Raw genomic sequence first — 22673 nt, 5'->3', positions numbered from 1 at the left:
TGAAGCCTGACAGGTGCACCTGTAGAAGTTGTTAAGGGTGAATTGTTATGAGTGATGAATGTAGACTCCATTTATCATTTAAGAATGATTTGTATAGGTATGAAAGACTATGGATCAGCTGTAGGTCATTGGAACTAGGCAGAATAATTGTTCAGCAGGCCAAAGAGCCTGTTTCTATGCTGTAGTGTTCTATGGTTCAATGGATATTGGAATTGAGATATTAGGGCGAATTTGTATATGACACTGAGCGGCCAAATTTGGAGCATTGTGTGCACTTTTGCTCACCTAACTTCAGGAAGGATATCAATGAGACTGAAAGTATCATTGCAAAGATGACACTGGGACTTGAAGAATGAAGTTACAAGGAAAGGTTAAACAGGTTGGGATTTTGATCCCTGGAGCACAAAAGAATGAGGGGAAATTTGATATCGGTATACAAAATTATGATGTGTATAGATAGAATAAATGCAGGCAGGCTTTCTCCCCTGAGGGTAGGTGAGGTAAAACTAGAGGACATGGGTGAAAGGGGAAACATTTAAAGGGAACATTGAGGGCAACTTCTTCACCCAGAGAGTGGTGGAAGTTGGAACAATTTCCCCCGCTTTTGATCATTTTTTTAAAAGTCATGAGGATGTACGGGGACTGGAAAGCTTGGCTTTGAAGAAGAGGCTATGACTTTTTCCCCTTGAGCAGAGGAGGCTGAGAAATGACCTTACAGAGGTTCATAAAGCCAGGAGGGACGTAATGAAATTGAATATTTCTCATACACATTGTTCAATGTTCAAATGCCCAAAATTCTTCCTGCTGCAGCCAAACAGGTACTTACATTACATAAACTATAATAGTAAACTAATTAAATAGAATTAAATGAGACATTAAAATATATAATAGATAATAAATACTCGCAGTAATCGCCGAACAAAAATATGACTTGTGATAGAGCTTGTGTACCAATGGGAGGTTCAAGAGTCTGTTAGCAGTCGGAAAGAAACAGTTCTGGAACCCAGAGGTGCTAGACTTCAGCCTTTTGTACCTTCTGCCCGAAGGGAGCAGTGAGAAGAGGTTGTGACCACGGTGATGGGGGCCCTTTATGATGTTGGCTGCCTTCCTGAGGCAGCACCTCATATAGATATCTGCAATGGATAAGAGGCTGGAGACTGTGATGGACCTGGTTAAATTTGCTACCCTCTGCAACCCTCTGCACTCCTAGCCTCTTGTATTGCCAACCCAGCCTGTTATCAGCTGTGAAAGTAAAATAAATTGTCATAGTCTTTTTCCTAAGGTCAAAGAGTCTAAAACTAGAGGCCATGGGTTTAAGATTTCCTTTAATTTGATTTTTAAAAATTTGTTATTTATAACACGGTAGGAGCTAATTCCTGCCATTGAGACCCATGCCGTCCAATAGCACCCAATTAACCAACAACCCCATATGGTTTTTTTGAGGGTTGGATCACGGGGAGAACATACAAACCCCTACAGACAGCGCCGGATGTGAACCTGGATTGCTGGTACTGTTATAGCATCTCATGGTTTAAGATTTAAAGGAGACCTGAGGGACAGGTTTTTCCAAACACAGAGTGTGGTGAGTACATGGAATGAGTTACCAGAGGAGTTAGTAGAGACGGGGACAACTACGACATTTAAAAGTCATTTAGACAGGTAAATGGAGAGGAAAGGTTTCGATGGATCTGGGCCCAAATGCAGACATGTATGTCTAGCTCAGATAGACAAACTGATTAGCATGGATGAGACAGGCTGAGATATCTGTTTCTGTGCTGTTTAAATGTATAATTCCATAAAGTCACTTTGGAAGTAACTCCTCCATTAAGATATTCGTCAGAGGGTTTTAGCATGTCACACAATTAGTTAACCCAGAAAGTACTTTTTTTTTACCCTTGGAGTCATGGTAAACAATGTTGCTATCTCAGTCTCACCTCTGTGCTGTACTTGTCAGGATTACTGGCTGAGTCTATGTAGGTTGTAAGGCAGGAGGTTTTGAGAGTTAACACAGGTGAGAGGTACATTCAGTACCAGAAATGTCAGAGCTCAGCTTGTGTATAATACTGTCCCTGGATCAACAAAGTGTATTTGAGGCTTTGATATATAATGACATCAATGTCAGTATCAACCTCTCTCTGCCTGCTGCCACACGTTCAAACCCATTCCCAATGGGACAAAGTTAAAGTCCCTCACAAGTGAAAATCAAAATCTGCAGTTGCTGGAAATCTGAAATAAACACCGAAACTGGAGGTTAGGCAGTGGGGTGGGGGGAGTAACAAGTTAATGCTTCATGTTGCAGAGTTCAGGCAGAGTTCCCAACCTAAAATGTTAAATCTGTTTCTCATTCCATGGATGATGCCTGAACTCCTGAGTTAGATTCCATGATAGCAAGTTAAATTCCATGACGGGTCCAGCACGGGAGGTGAGTGGAGGAGAAAACATGTTCTCGGTCACAATAACATGAAGACAGGAGCAAGAGGAGGACATTTGGACCTTCTGGCCTGCTCTGCCATTCAGTATGATCTTGGTTTATGTTCCTCCAGGCCTTAGCTCCTCCTCTGTGCCACCTCACCAGAGCTTTCAATCCCTCATTCTTTCAAAAATCTATGCACTTCATGTACATCTAATGATCCAGCTCCCTGGGCATTGAATTCCAGAGATTTACAGCCCGTTGCAAAAGAAAATTCAACATATGCCAGTTTTAAATCATCACCCCCTTATCTTGAAACCACGTCCCCTTGTTTTTGTAGTTTTTTTCAGCTGTTCAGCTGAGGCAAGTAAGATTTTCAATGCATATATACATTGTACAATGTATATAGCACTAAAGTAATTATCTATGCAAACTTTAGATAAGGACTCAAATTCTCATTTGAATTTAGTTTAATTTTTATGTGAATTTTAATTTAAATGTAAAGATACAACACAGTAACAGTTCCTTCTGGCTCACAAGCCCACGAGGCCAATTCATCTTTTAACCCTGTACATTTTTGAAATGTGAAAGGGAACTGGAAACCTACGAGGTCTCATGGGGAACATACAAATTCCTTACAGACAGTGCCAGATACAAACCTGGGCCGCTGGCTCTGTAATACCATCACACCAACCCCTACGCTATCTGTTAGGGTACACTGTGTACACAAACTATTACACTAACCGTGCCACCAACTCTGGGAGCAGTACTCAGTAACATTTGGGATAGGCACCTTTTTTGACTCTCCCTGTGTTTGGAAACACAAGGGGGGTGGAGGTTTGAGTCAGAGGTGGAACTTCTGACCAAGGTGAGCCAGAGAGCGAGCTAGAGAAGGACTCATGCTTTGGCTACTGGAAGTGACAGAAGTGTTTTGTGAGTAGAATTTGACACGTGGGCTGGGTGAAGTTTTTCTCTGTGTAATGACCCTTCAATTCTGCTTGGCTGCTAATTAATGTGTCATTGCTCTCTGACAGGTGGCAGGCATCCACTGAGTAGGAACACACGCATTGGCATCTAACTCAAACTAGGAGAAGAAAATAAAGAAGAGAAAGCTTTATTTTCCCCTTGACAGATGCTTTGATTTTACTTCACACACCTAAAGATTTATAAAGGGACTAATTTCTGAACACATGAAGGCATAAGTAGGCGGGTGTCTTGTTATGTAATCATTGAGACAAGAATCAGAGCTGAGGAGTAGGGTATTAAGGGCTTAGGCTACGCAGGAGGGAGTTAGAACTTGAAGTGATTCTTTCCATTCGTGGCCCTACCTTTAGACTGTAATGCTGCCTGTTCTCTAGATTTTCTGCATTCACGGTGCCCAGGGGTGAGCCACACAGATCAGATGGGCCTCAGAGTTTGAGCCTAGGCAAGATTACCTTGATGAGAGCTGCTGTTTGGGAGCCCATGAACATTAATGCAAGAACCCAGTCTTTCTACAAAGAGGTCTGCTAGTCATTCTTGGTTGTGGTGCTAGCCCAGAGGTGGTTGCCCTCGGTGAGGGCCTTAGCGAAGGAGCAAGATTTGGCCTACAGATGGGGAGGTGGATTGTCAAATGGAGTGGATGGAATGTTGTTCTGCGCCATCTATGGAATAATTCAGCTCCACGTGTGTAGGAGTTCAAGTTTTTTGTCATTCGACTGTACCAGTACAACAGCATTCTCCAGTCAAAGATGCCGTGCAAAACACATGTACCGACATCACACACATAGAGACAAATGATACATAAGTTGTTCCCATTAGAGGAGAGAAGCATGAAGTGTTCCAGCAGGGGTGTTCAAAGTCAGGAAGGGTTTTCATAAAGTAAGCCAGGGTGTCCTAATGGGATGTGGCCAAGGGAGACTGTCAAACCAAATAAAGGTGACATGCAACACAAGAGATTTTCCTTCACACAGTAGGTTGTGGCTGATCTGGGCCTCATGGTGGAGTTCTCAATAACATGCAACAGGAAATTGGATGGCCACTTGAAGGAGGTAAGTTTGATGTGCAGTAGAAAACAAGCAGAGGCTAGGATTGATCGGAAAGTTATTTCAGAGAGTCGACACTGGCACAGTCTGCACACCAGTGTCATTCACATATCACTCATCTTCCCTTCTCTGCTCCTCCACTTGGTCTTTCTTATTCCCATTCCATCTTCACTCTATCTCGCCTTACCCTTCAACCATGTCACTAGATTTTATATCAGGGATTGAGTTGGCTCTTTGCCCATTGGTCCTCTGCCATAAACTAAGTGACAAACTGATAAATATTCATAGTTGTAGTGCATACAATAAATGTGATGTTAAAATCGTGCAGACAGATCTTTTAATGGACCTGGAGTAGTATAGTGTTCTGGTTAGGGTTGTATGGGAAAGTTCACAAGCTTGATAGCTGTTGGGGAGAAAAAGTGTTCTTGAGCCTTGAGATGTCATGAAAGGCTAGGAGACAGCCCCATTTATCAATGTTGGAGGGTTGGAACTGGAAGCTCAGGTTCTGTTCAAGGATCTCTGAGTACTGTGCATTTCTCTGTATATAGGAGGCAGTTCTCTTTCAAGGACTGATTGTACAATGCTGAGCTCATAACACCTCTAGCTCCATTCAGGGACTACTTTTGGAAGACCAGTGCCATGCACACCTCCTTTAGATCACTTGGTGAATTAGGTTTTCGAAATAAAAGGAACTGCTTGCCTTGGATTGTGTTCAGTCGAACCATTTGCTTCTTTTTAAAGACTTTCGTGTTTTACTCCTGCTTCTTTTTAAAGATCATTTTCTGCCAGAGCGATGACGGACTCAAAAGCAGTTGTCAACATCACATATTCTGATGTTCTCCACTCTTGAGGTTTTATACTCATCTCCCAGAGCAGACAGAAAATGGATTGGATACAGAGTATAAACCCTATCTTCTCTGTTTGTGGCAGACACTCCCAGGGAAGGTATTCTACATCAAAGTGCTGGAGAAACTTAGCTGCTGAGTACCTCCAACACTTTTATGCTTTTTTCCAGGAAGATAGCTCTGTCTGCACCATCTTTTCAAACATCCCAGAGGTAAGTGCAATGCAAATTAAATATGCAGTTAATCTCTCTCAATTCAGATACTCCCAGGGCAGGTGCAGTTCAGGTCACATATGGCCTTGTTAACCTGTTTCAATCCACACTCTCAGGAGTTACATACAATGTTCCTACACACTGTCTCATCAAACATTCCCAGAGCAGATTTAGCACAGATTAGGTGTAGAGAGGAAAAAATAACTTTTAGACTCAGAGGAAAGCTTCTTCTACTCATGTACATTGCCAGCAGGATTCAATTAAACACGATGGCTCATTAATCATGATGGCAACGCTGGCAGAGAGCTCACTGGTCCTGCCAGCTGTCAAGCCAGCTCAACCTGGAGAGTAGTCGACACCTAGTCCCTGTCCTTCACAGCACGGTGCAGACCACTCAGTGTGGCACTTACTGCATCCTTTTGGTAGGCAGAGGGCTTCACATGGCTGCCTGCCCTCTCCTAATACCATTGATAACATTCTGAACTGCAGTCACATAAGCTGCTACCAGTGGGCGGCATATTTAATGTAGTGGTTAGCGCAACACTGTTATAGTGCCAGCGACCTGGATTCGATTCTGGTGCTGTCTAAAAGGAGTTTATACGTTCACCCAGTGACCCATGTGGATTTTCTCCAGGTGCTCCAGTTTCCTCCCACCCTCCAAAAAAAGGACAGGGTTGGTTGGTTAATAGGGAGTAATTGGGTGCCACGGGTTACATGAGCAGGAAGTTATTGGTAAATATAAAATTAAATTTAAAGTCACTGATGGGGTTGTAGCTGAGGTAGGGAGGGGATATCTGTGTGACTTATGACCCACCTGCTGTGGCTCAATTAGCCATGTTCTGGACTAGATCGCCAAGTGCTCTGGGCTAGATCCCCTAGGATCTTAGGAGCAGAATATAAGTACAGGAACTGTAGACTGCATTACCAGGATTCAGGCCTAAATCACTGGGGCTTCAGGGCTGGAAATCAAAGGCCACAGGACTGGATTACTAAAGCCTTCTGTATGATTACCAAGATAGAGGCAAGGTTATAAGGTTACCATTGCAAGGCTGACAGAGCTACCTTTGGTGTGATGGAAGGATGCAACTTGACAATAAATTATGAGGGGTATCGATAGGGTGGACAGCCAGCACCATTCTTTCAAGGTTGACAATAGCAAATACCAGAGGGGCAGCACAGTTAACACAATGCCTTTACAGCGCCAGTGATTGAGACTGGGTTAGAATCTCACGCTGTCTGTAAGAAGTTTGTACGTTCTCCCCGTGTCTGTAAGTGTTTTCCCCGGGGGCTCCAGTTTCCTCCCACCTTTCAAAACGAACCGGGGGTGTAGGTTAATTGGATGTAAATTGGGCAGCATGGACTCATGGGCTGAAATGGCCTGTTACCATGTTGAATGTCCAAATTAAAAAAAAAAATTTGAAAAGATCTGTTTAAGGTGAGTAGAGGAAAATTTAGAAGAGTTATTAGAGGCAAGTTTTTTTACAGAGTGGTGAGTGTCTGGAATTTATTGTCAGAGGTGGTGTTGGAGGCTGGTACAATAGGCACATTTAAATGATTCTGAGATAGACAAATGGATATGAGACAAATAGAGGGTGATGGGTGTGAGACAGGGAAGGATTAGATTGTTGTGGAGGCAGTTTACAATAGTCAGCACCACATCCTGGGCCGAAGGGCTATAATGTTCTATGTTCAAAATAAACACATAACTGTAGATGTTGGAGTCTTGAGCAAACAAAGAGATGCTGCAAGGACTCAGCAGGTCATGGACACAAACGTTTTGGGTCAAGACTTCTTTTCCAGACTGGAGACGTTGACTACCCATGTTTCTCCATGGGTATTGCCTGACCTGCTGAGTCACTCCAGCTCCTTTTTGTTGAGTATGGGTGAACAATCCATATCATGCGATCTCAGATCTTGATCACAGTTTGGGATTTGAACTGAATTTTAGGAATATCAATGAAACAGCCATGAAAGCATTGAAATGATTCACTGACATTGTAAAGGAAAAGAAGCCTCCTCACCTTTCCTGATCTGCCTTTGTGTTGCTTCAAATCCAGACCTACAGGACTAACTCTTGCAAATCATTTGTAGATGTCTGCTATATTACCACCTCCAGGGCAAGCAGAACTGCCAGTGAGGTCCCCATCACGAGGAACTGGATATCTACTGTAAGTGGGACAAAGAAGAAAGGAGAAAGAGGACTGGAGTGAATAACATCACATGGGAGGGAGATGCAAGTGAGGTGCATCACTTCAAAGGAGAAGCGAGTAACATGTGGAGTCGGCGTCAGTACAAATCTAATTGAGGGGGGCATTAGGGTAACTACTGGGGGTACTGATTTGGTGACATTGAGGGGGGAGTGGCAGCAGCGCTGGATGGGAGGGGGCAGCCTTCTGAGCTCCCGACGCCTTGACAGCGGACCCCCGCCCTAGCAGTCTGCCAGCCATAGCTCCCGACATCCTGGCTGCCCACCTATCTGAAACCCTGATGCCCCAGCTGTACGCCCATCCGAACTCCCAACTATGGATCCTTGTCCCAATCTACCGCCCATCTGAGCTCCCAATTCGGTTGCTGGATGGATGGATGTGGGGGAGGGGAGGCAGTGGCAGCCTCAGACCAGGTGAGTGGGGGGAAGGGCACAATAACTCATTGGGGAGGGAGGCATGGCTCGCAAATGCTCCCACTGACAGGAGAACGAAGGATGAACGAGCAAAGGAAAGCAAGGAGAGAGAGAAAGTCTGCACTGTATCTATCAGACAATGTCTCACGTTTCTGAAAGCAGGTTGACCTGCTGTTTACCATCAGCAACCTCCAGCACAAACAGCACTCGATAGGGAAATGTCACCCCTGTATTTATGGGTGAAATGACAATGGACATCCGGGACATTGAATGTAGATAAATTGGACCTTGCTGTGCAAGGTGTGATGTTTCACAGTGTCAGGCTTCAGCGGGTGTTCACCAATCAACCCATCTACTTACTGCATTATAGGAGGTTGTATGCCAGCTCCCAGCAACCCCATCCTCTCTTTATATCCCTGTTCCCCTGCAACTTATTTCTTCCATGAGCACATCGACCTTTTGCCCGTTAACTACATTAGCTGGCACTTTACAGTGGCCAATTAACCCACACGTCTTTGGGACATGGGTGGAAACTGGAGCATCCAAAGGAAGCCCACATGGTTATAAGGAGAACATGCTGACTCCACACAAACAGCACCAGAGGTGGGGATTGAACCCAAGTCTCTGAAGTTGTGAGGTAGCAACATCACTCATCAAGGCAGAAAGGCTTGGTTTCAATAGGCAAAGTTCCTGGCTTGCAGCCCTATGTCATCTTTACACAGCTCCAAAAGGCTTAGGTTTGCCACAGATGAAATCACTAACACTGAAGACAAATGTGCACCTTGAAAATAAAGACCCTGGAGCACAGGAGGATGATGGGTGATGAATCAAGTCATGAGTGGCACATTTAAGGTCAATGGTTACTGTCTTTTCCCCAGGGTAGTAGAGTCTAAAACGAGAGGGCAAAGGTTGAATGTGAGAGGGAAAAGATTTAAAGGGACCCAAGGGGTTCCTTCTCTTCACACAGAGGATGATGGGTATGTGAAATGAGCTGACGGAGGAAGAGGTGAAGGTGGAGATCTTCACAATGACTGAAAGATATTTGGATAGGTACATGAATAGGAAAGGGTTGGGTGGGGGCTGGGGGGGGGGGGCAATGGATATGGACCAAACACAGGCATATAGAACTAGCTTGGTCAGAAACATTAACTGCCTTTTATTTCCTATGAATGCTGCTGACCTGCTCAGTTTCTGCCCCTTTGGAGTGTCAGTCTCAATGATGGGCGCTAATCTCAGCGAATAGACTATCCAATAGTGAGGCCAGGGTGAGGTGGAAGACTGGTTCAGGCATTTGAGAGGAAAATGAAAAATAAAAGTAACTCCACTGAACTTTATTATTCAACTAACATCATTAAAACAGTATTAATATTCACAATCGCATTATGAGATCTTGCAATTTGCAAATTGGCTGCTGTATTTTGGACATTACAACAATCAAGTTGGGTGTTCTGGCATTACATGAGGCACACAATGAGCTGGATTGTTCCTATTTTCTAATCAAGGAGTTTTACAGCACGAAATCTGGCCCTTCAGCCCAACTCAACAATGCAGGCCAAGTTGCCTGTCTGAGCTAATCCATTTGCCTGCGTTTGTTCCATATCTCTCCGAACCTTTCCTATCTGTGTACCTGTCCAAAAGTCTTTTAAACTTTGTAAAGATCCCCACTTCCTCCGGCAGCTTGTTCCATGTATCCACAACCCTCCACACGCAGTGCACTTTGGTGTACTGCACTACACACCAGCGTCTGCGGATTTTCTTGTTTAACTCCAACAGTGAGGGGGCAGTTCAGAGGTAGGCATGTGGCACCAAGGGAGCGCTGCGATGTACAAAAAGTCTCTACTGCATGAAACAAGAAAATCTGCAGACGCTGTGCATGACCTGCTAAGTTTCTCCAGCACTCTTGTACCTCCCAAGTGAGTAAATGCAGCAATGTTCGAGATGTCGCTAGCAAAGGACTCAGCAGGGCAGGTGGGTCATGGCAGTAGGAAGGCTACTCCATCTTGACAATATTCTGTCTGGCTGCATCATTGTGTGGGACAGTATCTGTAAAGCAATGGACCGGAAGTTAATACAGAGGATCATCGAAACAGCCGAGAAGATCACTGGGGTCTCCCCCTCATTTCCTGATGACATTCACTGGGAGCAATGCTTTAACAAGGCTCAAAGGATCCCCACCATCCATCACACAGGATCTTTGACCTACTTCCATCAGGAAGGAGGTACAGGAGCATCAAAATCAGGACTGTCAGGCAGAGTATAGCTTACTGTATTCCTTCAGGCTGTGAAATTGGTGAACGGTATCCTGTAAGTTTGGATCTCTTAAATCAAACAAATAAATAATTCTAAATATACATATATATATATATAGAGAGAGAGAGAGAGAGAGAGAGAGAGAGAGAGAGAGAGAGAGAGAGAGAGAGAGAGAGAGAGAGACTCCTGAATATATGTGATGATTTTGTGCTGTGTATTGTGTACATGTGTCCACTGTGGTCAGAGAAACACTGTTTTGCCTGGTTGTATATGTGCAGATTATAATAAAGCTGAACTCTAATAGAAGGTGTTGAAGGTGATTGGGATTGTTGTTTCATTAAACCAGAAACTGTGACACAAGACACTATTAAAACCAAGCAGCATATCCGTCCCAGACAAAAAAAAGTATAAAACCATAAAATATAAAAGTCAAGTATCTTGAGTGAGCATTGAGGGCACAACCTCCTGAATTTGGGGCTAGAGGCCCCACCTGAGCCATGGGTGTCAGAAAGCTGGGTTTCAAGCAGTACCCATAGGTGCCCACAGCAGGGCAGTGGGTAGTGCTACTTCCTCACAGCACCGGAGACCCTGGTTTAATCCTGACCTCCTATGACAGTGGGTTCCCCCCAAGCCGCCGCTCCCCCCACCAGGGCTTCAGTCTCCTCCCAAATCCTAAAGACATGCAAGCCAGGAGGTAAATTGGCCGGTGTAAGTCATCCCAGTGTGTGGGTGGTGGAGCAATCAGAGGATTGGGATGTGAGAGAAGGAAGGATGCAGGGAAGTTAGTGGAGGAATGAGAATGAAAGAATTGCTCTGAGAGCTGGCCCAGTCTTGATGGGCTGAATGGCACCCTAATGCCGTGAGTGGCATCGCCTTGCCACTCCCTGTTACTGTTGTGAAACCCAGCTGTTTGTCGACATGGCACAGGTTAGCCCTCTTGTTCCAAATTCAGGAGACTGTGGGGACAAGGCCCACTCAGGAGAAAATATTAATGCATCTCTCCTCCTTGGCTCAGCTTTGCAGCCTCAACCCCTTCAGCCAGTTGAGGAGGCAATGGCAACGAGAGTTGTGATATGATGTATTCATGAGAAACATTTTGCCAGGTGTTGTCTGATGATTGGCATGAAGCAGACTGCAAAGGACACAGTGTTGAGTATGCTCCCTTCCTTCACTGCGCTGAGAAATTGTTTGACAGCTGGGGTTGAAGCATGACATATTCTTTTGTCAGCTCCTCAAAACTCCTCTGATTTCCAGGTGAATTAACCCTTAAATTGATAGAGATTGTTCACAGTTCTGTGGGCATGCGTTGGGCCATTTGCAAAGCACATCCTTCAAGTTGTGTGGCAATGTGGTCCCAGACCTCTGCAGGTACACCGTGGAAAGTTCACTGACTCATTGCATCACAGCCTGGTTTGGAAATTCAAGGGCCCAGGAGGCTGCAGAAGATAGCAAACATAGGCAAGTCCATCACAGGCTTTGATCTCCCATCCACTGCAGATGTCTTTGTGAGATGCTCCCTCAGGAAGGCAGCCAACATCATAAAGGACCCCCATCACCTTGGTCACAACCTCTTCTCACTGCTACCTTTGAGCAGAAGGTGCAGAAACGTAAAGGCCAGCACCTCTGGGTTCAAGAATAGTTTTTTTCCAATAGCTAACAGACTCCTGAATATCCCTTGTTACACTAGTCATGGACTGCTCTGACACCACAAAAGCATTCTCTGCACTATAGCAAATCACTTTTTTTTGCACAAGTATTACTGCAAATATTTATTATCTATCTAATTTATGTATTCATTGTCTCTTTTAATATAATTCAATTTACTTTTTCTTTGCAAGTAGTAAAACATGAAAATATGCAGACACCATTGTTGAAGTAAAAGCACAATGCTGGAGAACTCAGCTGGTCAAGGAGTGTCCTTTATATAGCAAAGGTAAAAAATACATAAGGTTTTAGCTTCCATTACTCTCACGTAATACTGCATTTAGAATGTAGCATACATGAAATTCTTTAACTTTGTTTACTGAAAGGAAGACATTGTGCAGCGCCCCTCACAGAAATGAAGCCCCTGCAAAGGAATGAACTCATGACGCCTGGTTAACAAGACCAGTGCTTTAACCACTGAGATATTGAAGCTTGATAACCAATGTTTCGGGCTAGAGCCCCTCAACGAAGTATGGAAAAATGTTGGCAGGTGTCCGAACAAAAGTGTAGAGGGGAGGGGTGGTCGCAAAGTCAGGAGGTGGTAGGTGGAGAAGGGAGGGAAGGGACAGCAACGATTTAGGGGAAGTGATGGCTGTGAAGGGAGGGGGAAAGGAGGGAGGAGAACTGGAAAGGAGAAGAGAAGTGGGGAGGGGTAAGAGGAGAGCAGGTTAGCAGAAACCAGAAAAGTCTATGTTAATGCCATCTGGCTGGAGAGTGCCCAGACGGAAAATCAGGTGTTGTTCCTCCAACTTTCAGGTGGTCTTGGTGGGATAGTACATAAGGCCATGGACAGACATGGGAATATGGAGTGTGACACAGAAGTGAAATGGTTGGCTACTGGGAGGTCTCTGTCACTGGTGCGGATGGAGCGAAGGTGGTTAGCGAAGCGATCTCCCAATCTGCGCCCAGTCTCTCCAATGTAGAGGAGGCCTACTCAGGTTTACTCAGCTGCAGCAAGCAGTAATTTCAGTGCATCTGTACATTGTACTTATGCATATGACAATAAACTCTCAGATCATAGATTTTAGAACTTTGCTGAAGGCAAGGTATATGCGGTTTGAAGTGCAAAGAGATCAATCATGATCACTTTAAGCGATAGAGCAGGTGCGAAGGGCTGAACGGCCCACTTCTGCTTCCATTTCTTATGTTCATCGATTCTGTCATTTGCTTATTCATACCAACACACATGTCTTTGGGATGTGGGAAGAAACCGGAGCACTTGTGGGGGAGGGGAAAACCCCACACACTTTCAGGGAGAATGTGCAAACTCCACACAGACAGCTCTAGGGGCCTGGATCAAATCCGGGACTTGAGCTGAGAGCTACGACAGCTGCAGCTTCTGAGCTGTTGGCGAATGTGCCTCTTAAAGCTCGTGGGGGCAGGGATATTTAATACAAGGGAATGGGAAATGGACTGTGTTTATTTGGGCCGATTGGCTTTTCTGGCCCAGATGTTTAAAACTGGGGTTGTCATTAAATGAGTCTGTAATTCCCAGAAATAAAACACAGGCCAGGCTCACACCATCAAAGAGGAACCATCCATCAGTTCCAGGCCTGGTTTTATCTACTACTGGGGCCCTTCACTGGCCTGAGCCACTCTGAAACCAGGGCCTTTCATTTATCGCACCACAACCAACAACTGTGTACTCTGGCTGGACCCTCCTCATTACACCTGAGGCCTGCTGCTTTCCAGTTTCATGAGCCCACATGAAATCCTTGCAGCTCTGTCCGACTACCTCAAATCCCGAGCATCAGCCATAGCCCTCTATATTCTGCAATGGGAACCTATGGTATCAACCCATCTTGATAATCTGGTCCCTGCATTACAAGGTCCTTTGGATGCCTTGTTGCGTTACTGTAAAGATCCCCTTAAATCCACAAGATATAAGAACAGAATTAGGCCATTTGGCCCATCAAATTTGCTTCCTCATTTGAATCCTGGCTGATGTATTTTTCCTCTCCCCATAACCTTTGACACCCTTACTAATCAAGAGCCTATCAACCTCCACTTTAAATATACCTAATGACTTGATTTCCACGGTCACCTGTAGCAAGGAATTCCCCAGATTCACCTCCCTGTGGCTGAAGAAATTCCACTGAGGAAATTAATCCTCCTCATTCTCTGTCTGTGAATGAGGAGGATTGCGGGTGAGAATACAATCTTCCGTTCAAGAATACTGCAGATGTTCAAACCTCGTGGTCACTCCTTGGTCAACTTTATGGTTGACCTCCCTTGAGAAGCAGCTTTCGACATTTCTCCAAAGTCAAACAGCCGCATCTGCTTGCTTTGATACACTACTTTCAATATGGTAAAATACCCCAGTGGATGCAAGTTGTGCTCAGAACAACATGGTGAGAACTGATTAGAATGCTTGAAAGGGCCCTAGTCATTGATCTGTTTACTGACAAGTTCCATTGCTCTTTAACACAGGTTGAGTTGCAACCCTTTTGGTTCCTGATGTGATTGCTGTTACCTAGCAACGTAAGATTCTTGTAATGCTTCTCAGTGCCTTCCTAAACAATTGTGTTCAGGTTTCAAATATTGATCTCGGCTTCTGTGGAAGAAAAATGAGTTGGAAACTCATGGTGTGAGCATTCCATATGTGGGTGTCCCATCATCAGGACTTCACAACTTTTGTTAATCCTTCCCCGATATTACACAGAACACGCTTTCAGTTTGGAATGTACAGTATTCCTCCAATTTGCACTGGAATATTTGTACCTCTTCCTGATGATTTATTTGTTAGTTTTTCTTCTTAGGATGTTGCATTTGACTTTAATGCTTGAGAATTATTTTTGAAGCTATGAAAGTAGATTGGGAAGGTTTTTGTTAAAACAGAGACCTGGAGAAACTCAGCAGGTCAAATAGAGTCCTTTGTGTAGCAAAAGTAAAAACATATAACCGATGTTTCGGGGTTGAGTCCTTCATCAAGGTATGGGCTTGAGAGCAGCAGGGATTACAGATGGGGAGCAGTGAAGGAATATCCTGTCCAAAGTGTCAGTTATGTATTTTCACCTTTGCTACATAAAGGACACTCTGCAGACAGATGTTTTCGCTGTAAAAAGGAAATGGGAACAACAATACATGCAATTTGGGCATGTGAGAAAGTGAAAAAATTTTGGGAAGATCTAAACCAGATATTAAATAAAATCATAAAAAGCAATATACTAAAAAACCCAGAGATCTTCCTTCTAAGTAATATAAGAAATAAAGAATTTGGACTCGATTTGGATGGAGCACAAAAAAGATTTATTATGATAGCCTTAGCTGTAGCAAAAAAATATATAATGTCAACCTGGAAATTAGAAGACAACTTGAGAATACAACAATGGTACATAGAAATAAATAAATGTATTCCATTAGAAAAAATAACATATAATTTAAGAAATAACATCACAATATTCGAACAAATATGGGAACCGTACATGAAACATAATAGAGAAATCCTACCATGGACCTCCACCACCTAAAATGACAGAAGGAGAAGACAACAAAATGAACTGACTCAGTATGTAAAAGTAGAAGACAAAAATTTCTGTTTATTTTTATTAAGTGACGACATTGTTTAACGGGTTTAATGTATCTTAATTGAACTTTGAATAAATGGGAAGGGGGGGTGGTGAGGAAGGGGGTTGGTGAGGAAGGGAGGGGGGAGAAAGGGGAGAAAATGACACTGTATATCTTCTTTCTTTGGCTTGGCTTCGCGGACGAAGATTTATGGAGGGGGTAAATGTCCACGTCAGCTGCAGGCTCGTTTGTGGCTGACAAGTCCGATGCGGGACAGGCAGACACGGTTGCAGTGGTTGCAGGGGAAAATTGGTTGGTTGGGGTTGGATGTTGGGTTTTTCCTCCTTTGCCTTTTGTCAGTGAGGTGGGCTCTGCGGTCTTCTTCAAAGGAGGTTGCTGCCCGCCAAACTGTGAGGCGCCAAGATGCACGGTTTGAGGCGATAGCAGCCCACTGGTGGTGGTCAATGTGGCAGGCACCAAGAGATTTCTTTAGGCAGTCCTTGTACCTTTTCTTTGGTGCACCTCTGTCACGGTGGCCAATGGAGAGCTCGCCATATAACACGATCTTGGGAAGGCGATGGTCCTCCATTCTGGAGACGTGACCCACCCAGCGCAGCTGGATCTTCAGCAGCGTGGACTCGATGCTGTCGACCTCTGCCATCTCGAGTACTTCGACGTTAGGGGTGTAAGCGCTCAAATGGATGTTGAGGATGGAGCGGAGACAACGCTGGTGGAAGCGTTCTAGGAGCCGTAGGTGGTGCCGGTAGAGGACCCATGATTCGGAGCTGAACAGGAGTGTGGGTATGACAACGGCTCTGTATACGCTTATCTTTGTGAGGTTTTTCAGTTGGTTGTTTTTCCAGACTCTTTTGTGTAGTCTTCCAAAGGCGCTATTTGCCTTGGCGAGTCTGTTGTCTATCTCATTGTCGATCCTTGCATCTGATGAAATGGTGCAGCCGAGATAGGTAAACTGGTTGACCGTTTTGAGTTTTGTGTGCCCGATGGAGATGTGGGGGGGCTGGTAGTCATGGTGGGGAGCTGGCTGATGGAGGACCTCAGTTTTCTTCAGGCTGACTTCCAGGCCAAACATTTTGGCAGTTTCCGCAAAGCAGGACGTCAAGCGCTGAAGAGCTGGCTCTGAATGGGCAACTAAAGCGGCATCATCTGCAAAGAGTAGTTCACGGACAATTTTCTCTTGTGTCTTGGTGTGAGCTTGCAGGCCCTCAGATTGAAGAGACTGCCATCCGTGCGTTACCGGATGTAAACAGCGTCTTCATTGTTGAGGTCTTTCATGGCTTGGTTCAGCATCATGCTGAAGAAGATTGAAAAGAGGGTTGGTGCGAGAACACAGCCTTGCTTCACGCCATTGTTAATGGAGAAGGGTGCAGAGAGCTCATTGCTGTATTTGACCCGACCCGTCGCGCATGCAGCCATCTTCAGCGCAAACTCCGGGAGATCCAAAATGAGTGGTGGACTAACCTCGCCAAGCGAACCCAGCTCAGTGCGGACATTGGCGACTTCAGGGGTTTCTATGAGGCTCTAAAGGCTGTGTACGGCCCCTCACCCCAAGTCCAAAGCCCGCTGCGCAGCTCAGACGGCAAAGTCCTCCTCAGCGACAAGATCTCCATCCTCAACCGATGGTCAGAACACTTCCAATCTCTTTTCAGTGCCAACCGCTCAGTCTAAGATTCCGCCCTGCTCCAGCTCCCTCAACAGCCCCTAAGGCTAGAGCTGGATGAGGTCCTCACCCAGGATGAGACATATAAGGCAATCGAACAACTGAAAAGTGGCAAAGCAGCAGGTATGGATGGAATCCCCGCAGAGGTCTGGAAGGCTGGCGGCAAAACTCTGCATGTCAAACTGCATGAGTTTTTCAAGCTTTGTTGGGACCAAGGAAAACTGCCTCAGGACCTTCGTGATGCCACCATCATCACCCTGTACAAAAACAAAGGCGAGAAATCAGACTGCTCAAACTACAGGGGAATCACGCTGCTCTCCATTGCAGGCAAAATCTTCGCTAGGATTCTCCTAAATAGAATAATACCTAGTGTCGCCGAGAATATTCTCCCAGAATCACAGTGCGGCTTTCGCGCAAACAGAGGAACTACTGACATGGTCTTTGCCCTCAGACAGCTCCAAGAAAAGTGCAGAGAACAAAACAAAGGAATCTACATCACCTTTGTTGACCTCACCAAAGCCTTTGACACCGTGTGCAGGAAAGGGCTTTGGCAAATACTAGAGCGCATCGGATGCCCCCCAAAGTTCCTCAACATGATTATCTAACTGCACGACACTGTATATATTCAAGAGAATAATGCCTGTATGTATTTTGGTCAGTATGGTTTATAGTGTGAAAAAAATTTAAAAACATTTTTAAAAATACATGGTTTGACCTGCTAAGTTTCTCCAGCTTTGTGTTTTTACTTCAACCACGGTGTCTACAGATTTTCGTGTTTTACTTCCTTGGGAAGTTTTTTAGTTCTTTCATCTCATTCATGTTCTAACAAAGCCAAACTGGTCCAATCAAATTCTATCCTGGGTTTTGATTTGGCAGTTTGGACATTGGGTCCCAAGCGGTGGGTATCTGGGGGCCAAAGGGAAAGTCTGCTGAGGAAATAATGGGGGTTTCTCATTGTTGTCCACTACACCGGGAAACATCTGACTTCCATTCACTAGAGAAGCACCAGAACTTGGGATCTGGCAGTGTTGAGTGAACAGAGATGCTGGACAGACTCAGAAAGGGCAATTGTTTGGTATAAGAATAGAATTTGCCAAGTGGAGGAGAGTGTTAGCAGAGGGGGACAGAAACAGCTCTGCGTTCAAGAAAGAAAAAAAGGATCTTGAGGCCTTTGGATGGGGAATGGATGTGTATAAGGATTGAAAAAATGAGGCGATGGGGGTCGGGGAATTGAATGTTTTCAAAGAGGTGGCAAGTGCAAGGGATGTCACAGATGTAGGGACTGCAAGAGGGGGGAACAAGATAGTATCGGTGTGAGGAAACTTCTCAATGAAGGCTCCTAGTCTGGAACATTGACTGACCATTTCCCTCCATGATTAGTGCCTGACCCTCTGCATTTCTCCAGCTTCTATTTGTTCACTCAAGATTGCACTCACTGCTCAATATCCAGCCAAGACTCCCAACAGCCCCAAAATTTATCCCATTAGAAAAAGGGATTCGAAGAGAAAGTTGAATCATCTGCGGTTAACAAAAGAGTTCAAGGAAATGATTACTTCGCCAAGTAGAGGCTGTAAATTTTGGTGAGAGCTAGTGATAGACTGAGAGTTGTTCAGGGATCAGCAGGGAGTGAAAGTAAAAGTTTAATAAGAGAAAATTAATTACAGAAAACTGGCAAACAATATCAAAACAAACACCAAGGACTTCTGTGGATTTTAAAAATGAAGAGGGCGGCTATGATAAGTTCAGAACGTTGAAGAGCAAGATGGGGAATTAATAACAGGAAGCATGGAAAAGACAGATAACTTAAACCAGTCCTGTGCTAGACACTGTGAGTATCCCAAATATAACAGAAGGGCAAGATTCAAATAGCATGGAAGAGCTTGCAACAGTCAGCTCCATGAGGGACAATGAGATTAAAGCGGACAAGTTGCCAGGACCAAATGGCTGATATCCAAGGATTTTAAGAGAGGTGACGACAAACTTGCTTAATGTAAGAGCCACATGCGATAAACTTCAAATGTTATATAAATATTAAGAAATACAGCTACATAATAATATTTATTCATGTATGTAGTTTTTAAACTGCTCAGTAACACTGGACAATTAAGATTTTTCTTCCTGAACACTTCTGGGATTATTTTATATATTTTAGCTGCTGATCATGAAAATCACCTTAACATTTCCCTATCACGTACTGTCTTTCAGATAGAACATCTTTTTGTGATTTCCTGTCATATATTAAGTCTACTTCAAGCAGACAAAACCATGAAGTGCAACACGTCATTGAAAATTCATGTTCTGCATTTGCACTCGCACTTGGTCTTCCCTGTTGATCCTGGTGCAGTTAGTAATGAACATGGTGAAAGGTTTCACCAGGACATTGTGACCATGGAAAAGCGGTATCAGGGCAAATGGAATCCATCAATGCTGGCCGACTATTGTTGGACACTGACACAAGAGACATCAGGTGCTGAGATTACTTCCCAAGGAAATAAAACACGAAAAGAAGGACCTTGGTCCATGGCCAGATCAGCTGTGATCTCACTGAATGTGGGAGCAGGCCCGACGAGCTGGATGACGGCTCCTGCTCCTGGTCTCTGCAGATACCTGCATCATTGCAACATCCACAGCTGAGCAAATGATGCGGGAATCATCCGATGCAAAACTGTCTCTTGCGGCAAGGTGAGACCAGGGGGTCCACAGCTCTGCCCCTCCCTGTCTCACCCTCCGCTCCCCTCTTCCCAGTTGCCAACGGGAATGGGGGGAGCTGCTGCTGGGAACAGAGGCTGGGGTATGGAGGGTCTAACCTCTGCACTGTCAGGTCTTGACTCTCCATTAAGTGGGACCAGGGCTTGCCCATAGCCACCGCTGCTGTCAGGTCCAGTTATTTCCTGACGGCGCCTGGATGAGGTCCTCGTTAGAGACTCCCTCCAGCCTCTCCTCCCGGCATTTGTCATCTTGCTACCCCCCCCCCCCCCCCCCCACCAGTGCCTGGACAGACACCCTGCTTCTGGGACAGGTCATGCCTCATCGGAGCTCTCTTGGCCCAGACCCAGCTTCCCTACCTCTGCTGCCATTCTCTTCAGCAGACCCTCAGCTTTGCCTGACCCTCCTACTGCACTTCCCTCATTGGCAACGCTCTGCTGTAGTGTGGTCCACCCCATACGAGGAGAACCCAACTCCGGCACGTGCTGCTTGCCTAACCCTCTTCCCTCTTTCTGTGACCATCCCAGGACCCCCTGGGTTGACTGCATGGTTCTAGGATAGCTTCGGGAACACTTGTATCTCCTCCAGCCAACCTATTTCCACTAGTCACACATTACATGTCAAAGAGCCACATGTGGCTCACGAGCCATGGGTTGGCCACCCCTGCTATAGTCCTAGAGGAGTAATTGAACTATAATTTCATAGAGTGTGGAAACAGGCCCTTCAACCCAACTTGTCCACACCAACCAAAATATCCTACCTATACTAATGCAACCAACCTGTGTCTGACCATTCAATTTGTTATTAGACATTGCAATCTTTCCTTCCTCAACCCCTCCTCTCATAGAGTCTCGAACAAGGAAACATGATAACAGAATCAGAGGACATGCTGAGGTGCCTATGAATATCTTGTAGAGAGAGGTGAATCTGTGGAATTCTGTGCCCCAGAGTGCTCTGAGGGCTACATCACTGGGAGGTATTTAAAGAGGAGGTGGATACATTTTTGAAACATCAGTTCTATGGCAGTGATTCTCATATCCCACCTTAAGTATAAATAAATCACCTTCCTAACCACATGCCTTAGGTGTTCTGTGGTTAGTGAGGAATTATTTAAGATGGTATGTGAATGGGGGAAATAAAGTTAAGAACCGCTAGTCTATGGGGAACTGGTACAGAAGAGGAAATGAAGCCAGGGGTAGATCATCCATATTGAATGAAGGTGCAGGCTTGAGAGGTCAAGTGACCTACTCTTGTTGGTGTTTTATTGTGTTCAGTGCAAGGGGTAGGAGTAGTGAATAGTGAGGGTTAATTGGCATGTACAACACCCTGGATGAACAGTGAAATCCAGAGCCTGCTGAGATCCAGATCACAGGCATTTAAGTCTGGAGATCCTGAACACTGCACAGGGAGCAGGTATGACCAACAAAAAGTAATCTCCTGGGTGAAGGAGAGATGCCAGACGAGAATGGAAAGAATGAACGATACTGACAGCTGTGGCAGGGCCTAATGATATACATGCTACAAAACCAAATCCGGTGCAGTAGGAGACAGTAAAGCTTCACTCCCAGATGAACTCAATGCCTTCTATGTGCGATTTGACCACCAGAACAAGGAAGAGCCACTGAACACACTGATCCTCTACTCTCAGTATCTGAAGATACTGCTGCCTTCAGGAAAGTGGATTCCAGGAAAGCATCTGATCTGGATGAAATACTCAGTCGAGTACAGGAAACCTATGCTGATCAGCTTGCCAATGTATTCACGGATATCTTCAACATCTCACACCAGTAGGGTGTGGTACCCACCAATTTTAAACAGACCTCAGTTGTAACAGTACCCAAGAAGAGTGTGGTAATCTGCCTAAATGACTATCGACGAGTGGCGCTTACATCAACAATGATGAAGTGTTTTGAGAGGCTGGTGATGAAGCAGATCAGCTCCTGTCTGAGCGGCGACATGGATCCGTCCAATTTGCCTACCGCAGCAATTTGTCTATGGTGGGTGCCATCTCACTGGCTCTACGCAAAGCCCTGGAACACCTGGGCAACAAAGATGCATAGATCAGGATGCGCTTTTAACGATGACAGCTTGGCATTTAACAAAGCTGACCAGCATTCTCCAAGACTTGGGCCTCAACAGCCCACTGTGGAATTGGAACCTGACTTTCCTCACCTCTAGACCACAATCAGTGTGGATTGGTAAGAACATCTCTTCTACAATCTCCATCAGGACTGAAGCATCACAAGGCTGCATTCTTAGCCCCCCTGCTCTACTCACTTTACACCAATGGTTGTGTGGCTTGTTACGACAATAATACCATCTATAAATATACCAATGACACCATGGTAATTGGTTATATAAAAAGGGGCAATGAGTCAGCAAAGAGGAGGGAGATTGAAAACTTGTCTGAATGGTGTACTAACAACAACCTCACATTCAATGTCACCAAAACCAAGGAAATGATTCTAGACTTCAGGAGGGGAAAAAGCAGAGGTGTATGATCCAGGGATCAGAGGTGGAGAGGGTGAGCAAATATCCTGGAAGTCACTTTCTGGAGGATCTTTCCTGGACCCAATGCATGAATGCCATCATGAAAAAAGCACTTTAGTGCCTCATGAGTTTATCGAAGTTTGGTATGATGTCAAAAACCTTGCCAAACTTCTTCAGATGAGTGGTGGAAAGTGTGCTAATGAATTGCATCATGCCCTGGTATGGGG

At 45.0% G+C, this 22673-nt stretch overlaps 1 protein-coding gene and 1 long non-coding RNA gene across 8 annotated transcripts in view; both read left to right on the top strand.

Annotated features, from left to right (window-relative positions):
- The window catches only part of tmem178bb (transmembrane protein 178Bb), a 367927-nt gene that overhangs the window by 163315 nt on the left and 181939 nt on the right, over window positions 1–22673 (top strand). The window lies entirely within an intron of this gene.
- LOC138745837 (uncharacterized) lies at window positions 1156–3539 on the top strand. 2 transcript variants are annotated; one of them, XR_011346543.1, is made up of 2 exons: window positions 1156–1250; window positions 3445–3539. It is a non-coding gene; the product is annotated as an uncharacterized lncRNA (long non-coding RNA). The 2 variants fall into 2 exon arrangements; XR_011346542.1 differs by having other exon boundaries at window positions 1156–1582.

This window comes from Narcine bancroftii, chromosome 11, assembly GCF_036971445.1.
Source record: "Narcine bancroftii isolate sNarBan1 chromosome 11, sNarBan1.hap1, whole genome shotgun sequence".
NCBI classification, from domain to species: domain Eukaryota; kingdom Metazoa; phylum Chordata; class Chondrichthyes; order Torpediniformes; family Narcinidae; genus Narcine; species Narcine bancroftii.
Note: the sequence above shows the minus strand (reverse complement) of the source record. Positions and strands in the feature narration are given on the sequence as shown.